Source organism: Mauremys reevesii, linkage group 4 (genome assembly GCF_016161935.1).
Source record: "Mauremys reevesii isolate NIE-2019 linkage group 4, ASM1616193v1, whole genome shotgun sequence".
Lineage (NCBI taxonomy): Eukaryota > Metazoa > Chordata > Testudines > Geoemydidae > Mauremys > Mauremys reevesii.
In genome coordinates this window covers 21,038,896-21,058,424 of record NC_052626.1, presented here as the reverse complement: position 1 = coordinate 21,058,424, position 19,529 = coordinate 21,038,896, and the positions used below count along the sequence as shown (strand labels likewise).

The following is a 19,529-nucleotide window of genomic DNA, read 5'->3' as shown; positions in this document are numbered from 1 at the left end:
GATGCAGTAATACATACCCATTATTTGTAAATTGGGTCTGCCTCATGTTATTGATGACCCCAAAGTCAAGGGGTCCAATTCTTTTGGACCCATGTACACCACTTTCACTGTGACACTTTTCAGACTTACCTGAGGTGTTTGGGTTACAGGAACTCCATTGACTTCAGTAGTTACTTCTGCCTTACTACAGTGTGAGTGGAGAATCAGGTCCAAGACTTGGAAAGATGGAGGATGGGCCAAAAGATAATAGTGGAGCCTGCCTTAAAAAGTTTAGGATTTCACACGTCAGACCAGCACACAAGGTCATTTATTAGAGTGGGGATACTGTAGCTGCTCCATGAGAAGTTAGATTTAACACACACACAAGTTTTATATTTTTCAAACAGTGCTGGGTTTTGACACTAAGGACTGCAGGTACAGAAAAAAACCTACCTAGTTTACAAATAACATCCTATGTACACATTCAAACACATTTTTAAGCTTGACTGTGTAGTTTAAAGTATACTGATTCTGTTACACAAATGTGCCAATTCCACATACTAAAAATAGACGTGATTTGGCTAATATAAATGAAATGAGGCATCTTACGTGTTATTTCTCCTGTTACATATTTTGGTGGAAGAGTACTAAATTAGCTGCTACTTTCCAAGAAAGACACAAGCTTTGTCTACACTACTGGGGAAAGTCAATCTAAGCTACGCAATTTGAGTTACATTAGTAGCGTAACTCAAGTCGACATAGCTTAGATCTACTTACCGCAGGGTCCACACTATGCTATGTTGATAGGAGACGCTGTCCTGTTGGACTCCTCTTACTCTTCTTGTTCCGGTGGAGTACCAGAGTCAACAGGAGAGCAATCTGTGGTCGATTTAGCAGGTCTAGTGAAGACCCGCTAAATTGACCCCAGTGCATCAATCATCACAGCATGGATCCTCCGGTAAGTGTAGGCAACCCTTACAATCACCCTGGATAGTTCTCTGAAAACTTCAGCTTGTTGCACAGCAGCAGTCAAAAAGGCTAACAGTGGGTTAGGAACTTTTAGGAAAGGGATAGAAAATAAGACAAAATATCATAATGCCACTATATAAATCCATGGTACACCCACACCTTGAATATTGTATGTGGTTCTGGTTATCCCATCTCCAAAAGGATATAGTGGAACTGGAAAAAAGTTTCAGAGAAGGGTAACATATGATTGAGAGTATGGAACGGCTTCTGTAGGAGGAGAGACTAAAAAGATTAGGGCTATTCAGCTTAGAAGAGGGATGACGAGGGTGGGGGATATGATTAGAGGTCTATAAAAACACCCTCCCCACACACACAATTAAATTCATGTTTACCCTTTCACACAATACAAAAAATACAGGATCTTCCAATGATATTAGAGGCAGCAGGTTTAATATGAAAAAGAGGAAGTACTTTTTTCCACACACTACACAATTAACCTGTGGAACTCATTGCCATGGGAGGTTGTGATGGCCAAAAGTATAATTGGGTTAAAAAAAAACAAACAGATAAGTTCACCAATGGCTGCTAGCCAAGATGGTCAGGGATGCAACCCCATGCGTGGGGCGGCCCTAAGCTTCTTACTACCAGAAGCCGGGAGAGGAAGACAGGTAGATCACTTCATAATCGCCTTGTTCTGTACACTCCTCCTTAAGCTCTGGTATGGGGCCACTGTCAGAAACGGGATACTGGGCAAGATGGACCATGCTCTGACCCAGTAGGGCAGCTCTTATGTTCTAACCCCGCTTTTTATTGTTTTTCTTACTGTAATCTTTAAAATTCTTTCTTATTTCAGATCTAATGCAAGCAGAGGGGGTCTCATTCATACGTTTTCTGTAATTGTCCTTGACTTGCAAAACTGTCAATGTAAATCCTTATAGCTACTGTAAAGGTCTTTCAAATTCAATCCAACTCAGGGCTCTGCTTTTTGTTCTGTGTTGTACTCCATGAATTTGGTAACCAGTAAAGAGAGAAATTCTGATGGCAACAGGAAATAACTGTGTCACCACTTTGTGACTTTATGAAAATCCACTCTCAGATCAGTTTTGGATTTAGGAGAATACAGTACAGAAATAGGAGAGACTGGGCAGACTGAGATTACAAGTGTATTTTTTATCCTTTCTATCTGACCCTTTCATGCTAAAAAGGAAAGAAGAGGGGTGCTGCAGGCACCTCAGTGACAGAGTCCCTCCATTTAAAGGTACTTCTTAAAAGCAGAAGAAATTGGGTTTGTGCTCTATTATGCTTCTCTGTGATGTAAAAATAAACATCTCTTTTTCTCTGTATACTTCTGCTTGTTTTTACATTAAAAAATTAATGGAAGACTATGATTGGGAGAATCTAACAGATGCATGAGGTTTAAAAAACCCAAGCAAGTGAAACCTTTAGTTGAGAGGAGAAGTGACTGACTTGGGAGAAAAAAATATTTTTAAGGTCCAACTTCCCCTCCATTTTTGAATTAGGGCCTGAGAAAGTTCCAACTCTGAATCCAAGTCATCTAAAGAATCCTCCAGCTAATGCAGGGAAGACAAGGCTTCACCTCTCTGATATTTTGAAGCAAAATAAAAATAAAGACTGTTGATTTATTTATGATAATTAAAAACAGACATTCAGGCCTTCTTTAGATATAAAATAAATGCAACTAAAGGCCTAACCCATATATTTCAAGATGACCTGCAAAGGAAAAAGATTACTGTAAAAATTTGCACTGCCTCCATCCATCCTTTAAGTCCCACTCCCCTAAGAAAAAAAAACCCCACCACTTATGGATGTGCTTAACTTTATGAATGGAGTCACTGCATCATGTAAGCCAGCTCTTGTAACTGGTATAACATTAAAACACCTGCAGCCCTCTGCACTAAGAATTCTGCCATTGTTATCACCATTGGAGCTGAGCATAACACTAGTGGGAAATTCTTAGAAAATGTCCCTAAACAGGACCTCCATGGCTTCAGTAGGGATGGTGGATGTTAGAACTCTGCTTCTCTGTCCAAGAAACTGTGTGTTCCAGCTTCCAACTGACGTGCTGCTTTAGGAAAGGAATCTCCCAAGTGTTTTTGCCTTTGTACATGATGATAAATCAAACAGCTTCTGAGGAAGGGAAGTTTCTCAGAGAGGAAGTGGGAGGGACTAAGGAATCTGTTCATGTGTTTTCCAGTTTTAAATAAATGTTTCCTTATAACCATGACAAGGACACAGGCAAAAATCACTTGGAAAACTAACTCCTATTAAGTGCATTTGCCACCAGTGTTTATACTTTGTTCCAATAAATAACTGGAATATATCTCTCACAAAGTTTAACTTGAAAAGTTTGAAGTGGAAGTTAAAGTAAAGCCCTCATAGGGCAATCCAGGGATATCCTCCCCTGGAAAATATTTTTAATATTTCAGTCAATTATTATGACAAAAATGTTCAAAATATTTCCATATATATAGTTTAGAGATGTATTTGTATTAAGCCCCAGAGGTCTGTCCCCCTCTGGCAGGTTTGTTAGCAGAATCCAGAGAACAAATGAACTCCATCAGAGGAAGAGAAATCATTCAACCTTGTCTTTGAATGTGGTAGCAGAACTTCCACAATGGCTTGAGTCCCTCTAGCACAATGCAGTGGCTCCACCAAGCTTGCTTTCAAACTGTATCTTGTCCAAATGATTTGTGTTAGTTTAGAATCCCCCATGAAATGTTGGAGCCTAGCTCCCTGCTGTTTTCTCAGCAACCCTCCAATGTCATTGATCCAAATGTTCCATGGCTGCAGGCAGCTCTAACATAAGGACCACAAGATTGATCACTTCAATTTTAACTTACTCCCTATTCCATTAACATTTGAAGAACAGCATTAACCAAGGACAGTTGCTGCCATGAAATCCATTATGGAACTGTCATAGAGCAATCTTGCCTCATTTCTCCCTTTCAAAGTCCCCAGAAAATCCACTGCAGGGTTTCTTGCTTAAATAAACTGGCCCCAAGGAGGGATGTTATTACCAAAACACAGTTTATTGAATCCCCTACAAAAGTCCCAACATCATACATCTCCAGTTCATAGTCTTGCATTAATTTTTTAATGTAAAAACAAGCAGATGTAAAAATAAACAAACATCTCTGTTTCTCCTTATAGATCAGAGAAGCATAACAGGGCACAAACCCCATTTCTTCTGCTTTGCAGGTCACTTTTAAAAATTACCAGTACCTTTATATGGCTGGACTTTGTCACTGAGGAGAAGCCTCCATTTCCCAAACCAAGTGCAGGAAACTCCTGCTCTTCCCAGCAGGCATTTCCATCATCCTCTCTGATGGGAGTCCTTCCAGACCACACCTAGGCTCTTTGTTGGTCCTCTTCTGTCCCTCTGCCAGGACAGCCACCCCAACCCTAACAAGTGAGGTGCAACCCTGCTCTGCCCAGTAGGCATCCCTACAGCCTGTGCTGGGAGGGCATCTTTACCAGGGAGCAACCCTCACTGCCCCAGCCCTCTCACTGTTCCTTGGGGTCCTTCCAAGGCTTCCCATTCTTTCAGCCCTCTCTGGCCCTCAGTTCTAGCTCCCTGGCTTAGAGCCAGCAGGCACCTCCCTCTACTGCCGCTTCTACTACCACCACTGCAGCTACCTTCATTCCTCTCAAACCCTCTAGCCCAAGCTCTATGGCTTGGGGAAGCCAGCTAGGAATCCTTTCTTGTTACTCTCCTTGCATTCAGCCTTCCCCCAGGAAACACTTTCTGGCTCTAGCAACTCACCTGCCCTTCCTGACTGACCAGGCAGCACTGATTTACCAGCTCTCCCCCCTTAGATTCACCCCTGGATAACCCCCAGGTGCTGCCCAGTCCTTTTAATTGGCCAAATGGAAGTGCATGTGCTGACACAAGTGAGCTGAACCTACTTCACTTACTGTGGCTGGCCCCGTGACAGGAACCACCTGGCTTTTCTAGAATTTGTCTTAAAATGAACTTTTTCAGTGATGGGAGAAATGGTGTTTCATATTTAAGCCATTTCTTTTAAGATGAGATAGTCATTGTGATGTTTAGATCACACAACTGCTTCACTTACCCCATTTCCAGTTCTGTTCATTCCAGCAAGTCCATCATGCCTAGGGAAAAAACTTTGGTTCAGCTGATCCAGTGTGTTCAGATGGGTGATACTGGTGAAATGCTGCCTGTTAGCAAGACAAAAAGGAACTCTGGCGTATATGTGCTACTTGGTGGTTCATCAGCTAGGGTAGCAAATGTGACTCTGAAGCAGAGCTGTGGAGGAGACCAAAAAAAGAGACTGATAATTACAGAAATCCTACAATGGCACCACCAGCCCTTAGTATCTGTAGAGTATTTAATAGTCACTCAGTTAATAGTACTGCATTATGGCAACTTAACAGCTGTCAGACTCAGTAAAATCAATCCTAGTCTAAAGAGTGAGAAGTGCCACATTGCTAGAAGGGATTTTTTTGCACATGATTTGGTGCAGTACCAAAATCTTTAATTTGTTTTTCTATTTTTCTGAGCACGGTGCTTTGGCTTATCAGAGATTAAAACGGCAGTGTGTGTGTAGCAAAGAATTAAAAGGAGAGAGTTAGCTGATAGTTATAAAAAAAAAAAAGAAGAAGATGTGAACCTTCCTCGTTTCTGTTCTCCAATCTGCAGCAGTATTAGTTGCTCTGGGATGTTGAGGATAGTGGTAAATATAAAATATTAGGAAAATGTTGTGTGTAGTGGTGCGGACTCACCCCTGTGGCACCTCCTACTGGTTGTCTTCAGGAATTAGCTCTTTTCCAGCCAGGAGCACCCTCTGCAGGCCGGTGATCCGCCTGTCCTCTTGGCCTCCATGTCCCTCCCTGGACCCCGGTGCCCTTTTAACTGGGGTGCTACCCCCGGCAGTACCTCACCAATCTGGGTCTCCCCTCCCTGGGGAACTCCCAACCCACAATCCCCACTTTGCCTCAGTTTTGGCTACTGCCCAGTCTCCACCTAGCCCCCGTTCACTGGGGCAGACTGCAGTATCAGCCACTCATCATAGGCAAAGAGGTTTGGACCTGCTGCCTTTGCCTACCCCTTGGGCTGCCCCCTGCTAGTACCTCTTGGCCTTATGCTAGGCCACAGCCTGGGGCTTTCCAGGCAGGAGCTCCCCAGCTCCTCTGCCTTTCCCCAGCCCTGCTCCACTCAGGTACCCTGTGTCTCATGCCCTGCAGCCAGGCCCTTCTCCCTCTAGAGAAAGAGGGAGACTGTTTGGGCTTCTGGCTCACAGCCTCTTATAAGGGCCATCTGGGCCTGATTGGAGCATGGCCACAGCTGAGCCTGCTTTCCCCAATCAGCCCAGGCTTCTTGCCCCAGCCACAGCCCTCTCCCAGGGCTGTTCCAAGCCCTAAAGGGCAGGAGCAGGGGGACCACCCTGCTACACATCTCCCACCTCAAGATCCCCTCCACCGGGGAAGGGGGAGTCTATCTGCCCAGCTTCCTCCTCAACTGGGCCCTCAGGACATCCCTTTCCTGACGCAGGCTCTCCAATGTTTGGAGCAGCCTGCTTGCTTCCTCCTCAGTCTGGGTCCCCATGGTAGCCCTATCGGCTCTCGATTGTGGTGGGGCCTCTTTGTTCCAGCCCCTTTCTCTCCAGGGACCTCAGTCTTCACCACCCCCTCCTTTGGGGCAGTCTCAGACCCGTCCTGGTCCTCTGGCCTCCCCCTCCTTCTCTGGAGACTTGGCCACTTTCCCCGGCTCCCGTTGTGGCCAAGGAGGCACAGCCCATGCCCACCCCTGACCACCTCAGGGCTAGCGTGGGCCCTGCGAGTTCCATGAGGGCACTCCCTCTTCCAGTGGCCCAGTTCCCCACAGGCCCAACAAGTTTGGAGCTCCCCTGTTGGCTTCACAGGGGGCACTCAAGTCTGTCCATGGTCTGTCCCCAGCACAGCCCTTCCTTCAGGGCTTGCCTGGGCCCTGTGAGTCCTGTACCGGCACTCCCTCTTCTGGTGCCTCGGCTGCCCACAGGCCCAACAAGTCTGGGCCCCCCGTTACCCTCACAGGGGGTGCCTTTTCTGGGCAGGGCCTCCTTACTCCCTCCTGATAGGGGCACTCCCTGTTCCAGTGCCCTAATCGCACACAGGCAAAACAGTCTTTAAGTCTAGGACTTGGCCTCTCGCCCCCGGGGCCTGGTCTCTTATATGGTCTGGGTGCCCACACCCGTAGCAGCCAGAGCAATGTCCTCTGCCGCTCGGCCAGATGGGCTGCCCAGGCCCTCCAATAACTGCTCCTCTTCTCCACCATTTTGGACTCAGTCCTTCTTCCAGGCAACTGTCCCACAGTCCTCACGCTTGCTCAGCCCCTTTGTATCAGGGGCGGACCGCTCGTGCCCGCATTCTCCACCACGTGTAGAGGTGCGGACTCACCCCGTGGCACCTCCTATTGGTTATCCTCGGGAATTAGCAATTTTCCAGCCAGGAGCGCCCTCTACAGGTCAGTGATCTGCCTGTCCCTTTGGCCCCCATGTCCCTCCCTGGACCCCAGTGCCCTTTTAACTGGGGTGCTGCCCCCTGGCAGTACCCCACCAATCTGGGTATCCCCTCCCTGGGGAACTCCCAACCCGCTATCCCCACTTTGCCTCAGTTGTGGCTACTGCCCAGTCTCCATCTAGCCCCCGTTCACTGGGGCAGACTGAAGTATCAGCCACTCACCATAGGCAAAGGGGTTTGGACCTGCTGCCTTTGCCTACCCCTTGGGCTGCCCCCTGCAACACCTAGTACCTGTTGGCCTTGTGCTAGCCTGCAGCCTGGGGCTTTCCAGGCAGGAGCTCCCCAGCTCCTCTGCCTTTCCCCAGCCCTGCTCCACTCAGGTACCCTGTGTCTCGTGCCCTGCAGCCAGGCCCTTCTCCCTCTACAGGCAGAGGGAGACTGTTTGGGTTTCTGGCTCACAGCCTCTTATAGGGGCCATCTGGGCCTGATTGGAGCATGGCCACAGCTGAGCCTGCTTTCCCCAATCAGCCCAGGCTTCTTGCCCCAGCCACAGCCCTCTCCCAGGGCTGTTCCAAGCCCTAAAGGGCAGGAGCAGGGGGACCACCCTGCTAGATTGTGTTTTAGGGGGAGGAGACTGGAGATGAAAGCGTTATATGCCCAATCCTTCTCCTATTGAGTCACTGAAAAAACTGCCACTGATTTCAGAGAGAGAGCAGTCCCAAGGAGTTTAGCATAACAAGATCTAACTCAGCTGCAGGAAGAAAAATTAGTTTGCTTTAAAAATAAAAGTATTTTTGCATTAGGAGTCATGCTACTTTATTAACAAAAATATTCACTCTCTATGGCAAAGTACTCTAGCATTTTGCAAGATGTTTGTTTAGATTAAGATGTTCCACGATTTGTATCCTTTTTACTCCCCACAACAGAGAACACATAGATAAGCATTTAACCCTAACGATAAGCTTACATCAGAAATGGTTCCAGTATGTTACTACGGTACTCTTAAGTTCCATTAGCATCTTGGAAAACTGAATTGTATTTTGGCCAAAAAGCAATGGGAGATGCTGTGAAAATCAGTATTAGTTGTTCAATAGCGAACTGGCAAATGGCCATCTATTGTTGCTTAAGGCACTTAAACTCATTATGAAGTTACAGGAAATGCAATAGTGGGACCTGTTTGCAATATTGTTGTAGCCATGTTAGTCCCAGAATATTAGAGAAACAAGGCGTGTGAGGTATTATCTTTTTGTGGGCCAACTTCTATGGTGAAAGAGACAAACCATCAGGCTCCATTAAGCTCTTTGCTTCAGGTCTGGGAAAGGTAATCAGAGTGTCACAGCTAAACATAAGGTGGAACAGACTATTAAGCATAAGGAGTTACATTGCAAGAAACCATTCAAAATGAGTGGGTAATTAACATATGTGCATTCATAAGACAAAGGAGAGTTACTTGGATACAGATTATTGTAATGAGACCTAAAACCAGTGTCTAGCAGAGTTATTCAAGACGTACTTGGATAATAGAATAACTGAACTGAGTTCATCTTCAAAAAATCCATGCAAGGCTGTTTATGAAACTGCCTGCTTTTCAGGAACACTGTTAGATAGATCAGTGTTTCCTCCAGAAATAATATGATTTATTCCACACAGTGGACAAAGACAGCTTGCGTTCTACTTATTTATATTTAATGAAATTTTCACATAGGGATGGATTCGGATCTCAGGTGCAAAAATTGTGTACATGGAGGAACGCCATTAGGTTCAATCTGGATTCACACTGATGCTACTGAGATCAGAATCTGGCACATACAATCTAGTTTAAGTTCCATCAAGGTACTAGGTTTCACTCTATCACGTCACTAATTGTATGTAATATATACAAATGCTCATACCTTAAATACCATTGACAACAAAATCCACGCTCCTATCTGTATTCATCACATAGTTTATTTTTTGCACAGCATTATGCACTATTTAATGAAGAGTTGTATTAATGTTTTGTGCATTTTTACCTGGGCTACAATTCAGGAAATTAAAATAGTCATTTGCTATTTGGAATTTGAACTTCTCAGATGAGACAAAGTGAAATGTTGGAACAAATTAATCCCTTCTGTAAATTGCTGCAACTTCTATTGAAGCCACTTATGCCGGGGATGAATTTGTCCCATTATGCTGTGTTTATTCACACCTTTTCATCAGTGTTACACTTTCAATGGAAAAAGATGTAGTAGTGATTAGGCTATAAACACCACTCAGCAAATGTCATTAGTCTCAGGCTATTTTTCGTACCTGGGAGAATGGAGTCAGAATATCAGAAAGGTCCCAAGCAAGATCAGATCACAGGCAAGAATGAGCTGTAAGGATTCAGAAGATGGGAGTAAGTTCATGGAGAGCATTCCTTCCCTGATGCATGAGAGTTTATATAATAAACATGTAATTTAAGATGAGGCAGTTGACATTATTGTTTATCATGTGGTTCTGTGTTTGTGTGAGCTATTTATTGGATTGCAGCAGGGGATGGGAACTTCTCTGTGAGCAAAAATGATGACATTTCAAATGCTATTGATGCAAAACTGACTGCACAGTGACACACAGCTGAACAACCCAGAAAAGCACAACAAAACTTCGGGTGGGTGAATAGTACCTGAGAAGAAGATTAAGGGCTAATTAGTTTGCTTCTTCTGCCTTGAAGTTAATCGGGGGCAGATCCACAGCTGGTGTAAATGGTCACAGCTCCATTGAAGTTCATAGCAAATATCACAGTCCCTTGATGTCAATAGCCAAACTCCCAGAGTCAGATCTTCAGCTGGTCTAAATTGTGATAGGTCCAGTGAAGTCCACCTACCCCTGGAAGTTTTGCTGTTGAGGTCAAAGAGAGCAGAGCAAGGTCTAAAACTTAACTTCAGGATGGCCAGGAGACACAAAGATAGTTTTGGTAAAGCAGCCATCTTTATTACAATTTTTATGGATGTGTTTTGGATAAGGCGGTCTCTTGCCTATTAAAGTACAGCATAGCTCAGAGGAATTTACCCTTTGGATGTAAAAACCTGCACTGGCATAAAGTATGTAAAGCAGGAGGGGTTAGGGTACTTCAATTTTTATTTTATTTAATGTAGCCTAGCCCTAGAATAGCCTATGGTAACATTGGGTAGCTTACGGTAACATGATAAAGAAACAAATCCATGTGGCTACTTTTAATAAGTCCTTGCTCTGAACCTTAGAAACAGTTGCAGTTTGTAAGGGGAAAGGCAAAATATTGAGAGTAGCATTAGGTTCAAGCAGAATCTCACAGACTTCTTCCAATTTCAGCTGTTCATGGTCAGACTAGAAAGCTGAGGTCACCTCTGGCAAAAGTGTTGTAAATATAGGGATGTGTTACTCTGTGCATGATTCTTCTCTGTTCATGTTGGACCAAGTCCTCCCTCCTCTGCAGGGCCTGAGGAAAAAGCTTTGTGGAGGGATGGAGGTGATGATATCCTCCAGCCCGGCCACGGAGCTAGAGAACCAGTTCAGCCATTCCACTTGCAGCCCATGCATGGAATATCTTCTGGTGCCCAATACCACAGTTAGGAGAGCACTAAACTGGCCAGTGGATCGATGTTGGCAGGAGTCCACTAGCCACACCTCTGCACCTGTCCCACCTCCAAGTTCTCTGTCCTTGAACTGTGGAGGAAACCCCACCAAAGAACAGCACCAGCAAGAAGTGCAGTCTTCCCTATGTGAGCTCACTTCAGCCCACCTCTCCTCCACAGAAAAGCCACATTGTGCTTCTGGGGGAATTCTGCACCACTGTACATGTGCAGAGTTTATGTCCCCCACAGATTTCTTTGCTTCCCCACAGAAAAGTGACTTTTTTTTTTTTAAACAGGGAAGCCACAAAAGCAGTCATGCGACCCTCTCCAGCAATACGTTTTGGGTGCCCAGGGCAGCTGGCAGACAGGTAAATCACTGTGGGGTGGGGGTGGGGGTGGGACTGGGAAAGATTGGCGTCTCCTATCCTGTGGCGGGCTCAACTGCTAGTCCCGGCTGGGTGGGGGAGGATGGGACTTCCTCTTCCCCTGCACTGCATCCAGGGTCAGATCAGACCCACCCCCAGATTTCTCCCCCATCTGCAGGAAGCTCTGCAAATGCTCCCCCATCTTGCTTCCTGCGCCCATCACTCCTCAGCTGCAGGGGGAGGGATCCCTGTGCAGGGAGCTGCTCCCATATCTGCCCAACCCCCATGCATCCAGACCCCCTCATACCCAGATCCTCCAGCTGATCCTCACCCCTTTGTACTCAGAACCCACGCCCCCACTGAGCCCCACTCACCCTGCATCTGGACTACCCCGACAAGCCACCACACCCAGCTCCCCACCCCACTGAGCCCCATTCTCCTAGCATCTGGACACCCGCCCCAAGCCCCTCACACTCAGACCCCTCTGCCAAGCTCTATTCCCCCCCCCACACACACACACACAGACCCCCTTGCGGAGTCCCATTACCATTGCACCCAGAAACACCCCCACACACAAACTGCCACACCCAGATCCCCCACTGAGCCGCCTGCACCCAGATTGCCCCACAAAACTCTCTGAACCCACACCTGAATCCCCCCACATTAAGCCCCTCCACACTTGGATCCTGCCTTGCTGAGCCTGCCTGCCCACACCTGGTACACCTGGCATGAAGAGGCAGGGCCCAGTGTTTGCACTGTGTGAGAGTTTCGTGCAGCATCACCACTGAGTCCATGTCGGGGGGAGGGAGAGGGGGACAGAAACTGCATAGTGATCTCTCACTTCTGTGCAGACAGTGGCCGGTGCTCCGCAATGCCATGCTGCAGCCTCCACATTTATGTGACAAAGTTTTGCAGAATTTTAAAATATTGTGCACAGAATTTTTAATTTTTTGGCGCAGAACGCCATCAGGAGTAACATTGGTCTGCTGCCTGCGTTTGCTGCAACAGCATGTGGGAGGTGGCAGAGGGAGGATTTAGTGCAGTACAAACAAAATGAACTGGTGCAGCAGAGGTTTGGAATTTTATCCTTAAAGTTTTTCAAGGAACTCCACCAGAGAGGTCCTTTGGGGCCATCTGCCTGTCCCAAGTCAGGGTAAAGGAGGAGGGTTGGGCGTGGGGCTAGCAACTCCACCCCGTAAAAATCAGCTTGCTACAGAAACGCCAACAATAGAGTTAACAGAGACTTTTAGCCTGGAAAAAGAAGGGTCTTCAACTCGAAGACGCATGACGCTGGGTGGTGAAAGCCGCGAGGAAGCCACTAAGCCGATCACCCTTCTTACAACCAGGAGGATTACCATCGGCACATGGAACGTGAGGACCATGTACGAGTCAGGAAAGACGGCGCAGGTTGCAGCAGAGATGAGGAGCAACAACCTGACCCTACTAGGCATTAGCGAGCATTAATAGCTGCCTCAGAAGGATTCTCCAGATCCGCTGGCCAGACACCATCAGTAACATCCACCTCTTGGAGAGGACCCGTCAACTCCCAGCAGAGGAGGAAATTAGAAGGAGAAGGTGGGGCTGGATAGGACATACACTACGCAAGCAGCCAACCAACATCACCAGACAGGCACTGCGGTGGAACCCCCAAGGCAAGCGGAAAAGAGGCCGCCCAAGAAATACCTGGCGACGCAACCTTCAGGTTGATAGCAAAAAAATGGGCTATACCTGGAACCAGCTAGAGCGAATGGCCCAGGATAGAAGACTCTGGAGATCTGTGGTTGGCGGCCCATACCCCGGTTGGGGTGACGGGCATGAATGATGATGAATGATGATGTTTTTCAAGGGGACAGCCCACTGTGCTGAATCTGCTTTGTGAGCATCCTCCCAGAGATCCCCTCCCATTATGCCTGGTTCTCCTCCCACTTCCAGCAGTTTTCCCATCCGTGTAACTCCAATGACTTCAGTGGAAGTACACCTCATTTTCACTAGTGGAAGGGAGAGGAGAATCACTCCCCATTTTGCAGGAAGGTTGTTGTGATTTGTTACATATCTTATGTAGCTGATTGTGTTTACTGCAAATTATAAACTAATTATGTTTCAGTGCAGGTTGTGTCCTGCATACTGTATTTATGAAAATACAGGATTCTGTTCACACAGTAAAATTACTATTATGCACAGGTCCCATAACTCAGATGGTTCAGTGTCTGCATTTGCCAAATGTGTTCTATAGCTGTGGTCATATATTTATTTTCCCATAATTTTTATAGCCACACCCTAGGCTAGAGGCTCAATGATTATCTGACCAGGATTTCCAAATACTTGGTAGTGCATCGCATGACTGTGCCATTCTCAGTTTGGTGTCACAACATGATTTACATTAGTCATCTACATTAAAGCACATTTCCCATTAACTGGCTTAGGGTACGTCTACACTACGGGATTATTCCGAATTTACATAAACCGGTTTAACAAAACAGATTGTATAAAATCGAGTGTGCGCGGCCACACTAAACACATTAAATCGGTGGTGTGCGTCCACGGTCCGAGGCTAGCGTCGATTTCTGGAGCATTGCACTGTGGGTAGCTATTCCGTAGCTATCCCATAGTTCCCGCAGCCTCCCCCCCCTTTGAATTTCCGGGTTGAGATCCCAGTGCCTGATGCGGCAAAAATCATTGTCGCGGGTGGTTCTGGGTAAATGTCGTCAGTCACTCCTTCCGCTGGGAAAGCAACGGCAGACAAGCATTTCATGCCTTTTTTCCCTGGATTGCCCTGGAAGATGCCATAGCATGGCAATCATGGAGCCTGTTTCGCCTTTTGTGACTGTCACCGTATGTGTACTAGATGCCGCTCACAGAGGCGATTCAGCAGTGCTACACAGCTGCATGCTTTTGCTTTTGCATGATAGCAGAGATGGTTATCAGCCATATGTACCATCTACCATACCATAAATTGGTAATAAGATGGGCATGGCTACCAGTCCTTTTGCACTGTTCCATTTGCTGCTGTCATAAGTGCCCTGGCTGCTCTTAGCCAGGGCGCAAAACAAAATTGGGAATGACTCCTGAGTCAATCCTCCTTTTGGTATCTAAAAATAGAATCAGTCCTGCCTAGAATATGGGCAAGTGTACTAGAGAACCACTGTATCAGAGAACCAGAGAGCACAGCTGCTCTGTGTCAGATCCTGCATAGATTATGAGCTGTATGCTATTCACAGGGGGTGCTCCTGCAACAACCCCACCTGTTCATTCCATTCTTCCCCGGCCATCCTGGGCTACCATAGCATTGTCCCCCCACTTGTGTGATGAAGTAATAAAGAATGCAGGAATACTTGTTAGTGAGAAATGAGTGGAAGGCAGCCTCCAGTTGCTATGATAGTCCACATAGGACATTAAGGAGTGTGGAGGAGAGGAGCCCAGCATCCTGCTGCTAGTCCAGGGGCAATTGAATCTTTTCTTTACACATGAAGGGTGGGGGCTGATGAAGCTCAGCCCCCTGTTGCTATGATGATGATGGTTATCAGCCATATTGTACCATCTACCAGGAAAAATTAGGACCAGGCGCCCTTGATTGACCTAACAGATGCTGGTCATCATGGTTACCAGTCCTTTTGCACTGCCCCATGTGCCAATAGGCTGATGATGAGGACGGATTTCCATCTTTTTGTACCATCAGCCATCCATAGCGTGGGGGGAGCAAGGATGTTGGTGTTGAGTGCTGCACCATCGCGTCTATCTGCAGCATTCAGTAAAGATAGGGTGACATGTAAAAGAGTCATCTTTTGTAAAAGAGGATTGTTTTCCCTTTCACTTCTGGGGGTGGGTGGGGGGGTGCGTAAATTGCCTAGCTATGCCCTGACCCACCGCGGACACTGTTTTTGACCCTAGAAGCATTTGGAGCTCAGCCAAGAATGCAAATGCTTTTCAGAGACTGCAGGAACTGTGGGATAGCTTGAGTCCTCCAGTCCATGAGCGTCCATTTGATTCTTTGGCTTTCCGTTACGCTTGCCACGCAGCAGTGCGCTGAGTCCCTGCTATGGCATCTGTCTGGAGATATTTAAAAAATGATTTTGAATTTTGTCTTCTGTAACGGAGCGCTGATAGAACAGATTTGCCTGCCCTTACAGCGATCACGTCCGCATCGTCCATGCGGGAGCTCTTTCTTTATTTTGATTTTTAACTGCATCACCACCCGTGCTGATCAGAGCTCCACTCTGGGCAAACAGGAAATATTCAAAAGTTCGCGGGGCTTTTCCTGTCTACCTGGCCACTGCATCCGAGTTCAGATTGCTGTCCAGAGCGGTCAGTGGTGCACTGTGGGATACCGCCCGGAGGCCAATACCGTCGATCTGCGGCCACACTAACCCCAATCCGATATGTTAATACCGATATTAGCCCTACTCCTCTCGTTAGGGAGGAGTACAGAAACCGGTTTAAAGAGCCCTTTATACCGATATAAAGGGCCTCTTAGTGTGGACGGTTGTGGCGTTAAATCGGTTTTACGTGCCTAAAACCGGTTTAAACGCGTAGTGTAGACCAGGCCTAGGTCACGCTGAGAAGTACCTTACTCCAGAAGTATTCCCACTGATTTCTTAGGTGACCCCTAGTTCTTGCGTTATGAGAAGGAATAAATAACACTTCCTTATTTACTTTTTCCACACTAGTCAGGATTTTATAGACCTCTATCATATCCCCCCTTAGTCATCCTTTTTCCAGGCTGAAAAGTCCCAGTCTTATTAATTGCTCCTCATACGGAAGCCGTTCCATACCCCTAATAATTTTTGTTGCCCTTTTCTGAACCTTTTCCAATTCCAATATATCTTTTTTGAGATGTGGTGACCACATCTGCACACAGTATTCAAGATATGGGTGTACCATGGATTTATATAGCAGCAATATATTTTCTGTCTTATTATCTATCCCTTTCTTAATGATTCCCATTTCTTAATTATTCCCTTTTTCCAGATCATTTATGAATATGTTGAATAGGACTGGAGCCAGTACAGACTCTTCCTGCTTCTTATGTACATGAAAAAAAATTGCTATTATATTTTAGTCTTTGGCTAGCTGTTCTTCAAATTCTTTTTTGTCCATCCTAATTATATTTTTACATTTCATTTGCCAGAGTTTATGCTCCTTTCTATTTTCCTCACTAGGATTTAACTTCCACTTTTTAAAAGGATGCTTTTTGCCTCTCACTGCTTCTTTTACTTTGTCGTTTAGCCACAGTGGCTCTTTTTTGGATCTCTGTTTTTTAATTTGGGGTATACATTTAAGTGGAGCCTCTATTATGGTGTCTTTAAAAAGTTTCCATGCAGCTTGCAGGGATTTTACTTTTGGTGCTGTACCTTTTAATTTTAACTGTGTAGTTCCCCTTTCTGAAATTAAATGCTACAGTGCTGAGCCGCTGTGGTGTTTTCTCCACCACAGGGAAGTTAAGTTTAATTATGTTATGATGACTATTACCAAGCAGGCCAGCTATATTCACCTCTTGGACCTGATCCTGTGCTCCAGTTATGAGTAAATCAAGCATTGCCTCTCCTCTTGTGGGTTCCAGGACTTGCTGCTCCAAGCAGCAGCCATTTAAAGTGTCAAGAAACTTTATCTCTGAATCCTGTCCAGTCAGTATGAGGATAATTAAAATAAAAAACTCAATAATAATGGGGGATTTCAATAGCCTCTCTGATCTCCCTGAGCATTTCGCAGTCACTATCACCATCCTAGTCAGGTGGTTGGTAATATATCCCTACTGCTATATTATTATTTGTGCATGGAATTACTATCCATAAAGATTTTACAGTACAGTTTTGGTTCATTTAAGATTTTTACTTCATTTGATTCTACGCTTTCTTTCACATATAGTGCCACTCCCCCACCAGCACGACCTGTTCTGTCCTTCCACTGTATTTTGTACCCTGGTATTACTGTGTCCCATTGATTCTCCTCATTCCACCAAGTTTCTGTGATTGCTACTCTATCAACGTCCTCGTTTAATACTAGGCACTCTAGTCCACCCATCCTATTATTTAGACTTCTAGCATTGATATAAGCACTTAAAAAGTGACAAGTTTTTAAGGTGTCTCCCATTTCATTCAATTACATCATGTAACTTTTTTTTCCTTTGACTGTTTCTCATCAGATCCTACCTGTATTTTATCATCTTCCATCCGCTCCTCCTTACTATACTCTCCTCTATACTTAGACCCATTTTTCTATCACTAAACTCTACATGATTGCTTCAAATATTTTCCACCTCTACTAATTCTACACTGACTTGTCTCTTCTTGCAATGTCTTTTGCCTTTTTCTGGCAAGCTAAACTAGATGATGTCCCAGGGACTAGAAAAGTCAAGACACTTGTTGCTTCTGTACTCATGCTACTCCCACCCCCCAATTCCAGCTGCTGAAGTGCTCATGTACCCTAGTCTTTGGGTATGGCTACACTTGAGAGTTGCAGCGCTGGGACTTACAGCTGGTCGTCCAGCTGTGCAGGGACAGCGCTGGTGTGTGGCCACACTCACAGCTACCAGCGCTGCAGCGTGGCCACATTTGCAGCATTTGCAGCGCTGTTGGGAGTGATGCATTATGGGCAGCTATCCCAGTGTTCAAGTGGCAGCAACGTGCTTTTCAAAAGAGGGGGGAGGGGTGGAGTGTAGTGTGACAGGGAGCTGGGGAGAGAGAGAGAGAGAGTGGATTTTTGGAGCCAACACTGTGTATCGGCTCCCTGACTTGCAAAATCAGAAACTTTTTCCGACCCCTTACTCTTTAACTGCAAAAGCCTGCAGACCAGATAAGCAGCTGCCGACTCCCTTTCTCGCTGCTGGTCAAGCAAAAAGCAAACACTCAACCCCTGTGAATCACGCAGGGAGGGGGATATCTCATTTGATTGTTCACAGATTGATCACAGCAAACAGGAGCTGTGTTTGTTTTTTTAGATAAGCAGCTCCCGGAGCCGGGTTCACAACAAAACAAAGAGAGGCTGCATAACAAAACAAAGGGAATAATTTAGTTAAAAGCATTCTGGGATATCTCCTAATACCCTGGAGGCCAATCACAGCGCTGGTGTGTGGCCACACTTTACGACCAGCGCTGCAGAACCAGCGCTGCAATGCTTATTCTCCAAGCAGACCCAGGTGTATGGCCAGCGCTGCAGCCAGGGAGTTGCAGCGCTGGATGTGCCCTGCAGGTGTGGACAGTTACTAATTGCAGCGCTGGAAAGCCTCCACCAGCGCTGCAACTCTCAAGTGTAGCCATACCCTTTGTGCTGGTATGGTACCACTACTCAGGAAAAAAACGCAATAGGCATTTCAGCTGCAAGGAAGGCTCTAGCACCTGGTAGGTTGCAAAAGGCCCTCTGGCACATTGCCTCCAACTGCCACATTCCTTCCAGCGTCCCACAACATCCTGCCTTCGTGATCTAGACTGCACCAATTGTCTTCCCAACTGCTATGGAGCTTTCCTCTGGCAATTTATATCCCCACCTGAGCAGAAGGAAAAGGGAAGCAGCAGATTCATCATAGCCTCTTCACCACATTTCAATAAAAAGAAGAATATATTTTTAAAATATATTTTCTTTTTATTCCTCTCATGCTGTATGCCTGTCATACCAGTCAGCTTTGAAGTCACCACGAAAGAAATGCAAAAAAATTGTTGAAGGGCAATTTTAACAATAGAACGTATTCTTCAGTGAAATGAGATAACAGCTACAGTAAAATCTTTGAATGTTAATTGGTTTTGTTGAATAAATATGGAACAGTTATCCTCAGTAAAACAAATTTCCCACAAATTCTTTGATAATCAACTTGATGATTTTTCTCTTCTAGCAGAAGGAATATATTTAGGAAAGCAGCAAAATTCATTATGTCATGCTTTACAGTGAGGAGGCTAGAAACAGACCCAAAACAGCTCAAGAGCAATTGAGCTGCAAGGCAAGGAGAACAATTTATATCTTATTTTCAGAAAGCTACACAGTCAATTAACTAGCTGTTCTGAAATGGCTTTCACATTCTGGACACAACTGGGGCTTCTAACTAGCACTTCATGGCATTCTAAGCAGCGTCTGATCCAACTGCATTCAAGTCAAAGGGAATTTCTCCTTTGAGAATTGGGCTGGGCCCATTATATCCAATAAATTAGAGGCCTGTTTTCCTTATTTTGTCATGGGT

The 19,529-nt window shown here is 45.7% G+C and overlaps 1 long non-coding RNA gene across 1 annotated transcript in view; it reads right to left on the bottom strand.

Annotated features, from left to right (window-relative positions):
* Positions 1-19,529, bottom strand: part of LOC120402908 — a 35,666-nt gene that overhangs the window by 1,396 nt on the left and 14,741 nt on the right. The window contains exons 2-4 of the long non-coding RNA XR_005597353.1: positions 9,718-9,782; positions 5,043-5,236; positions 130-260 (exon numbers count right to left, since the gene is read on the bottom strand). This is a non-coding gene — a long non-coding RNA (uncharacterized LOC120402908). The remainder of the gene's footprint in view (positions 1-129; positions 261-5,042; positions 5,237-9,717; positions 9,783-19,529) is intronic.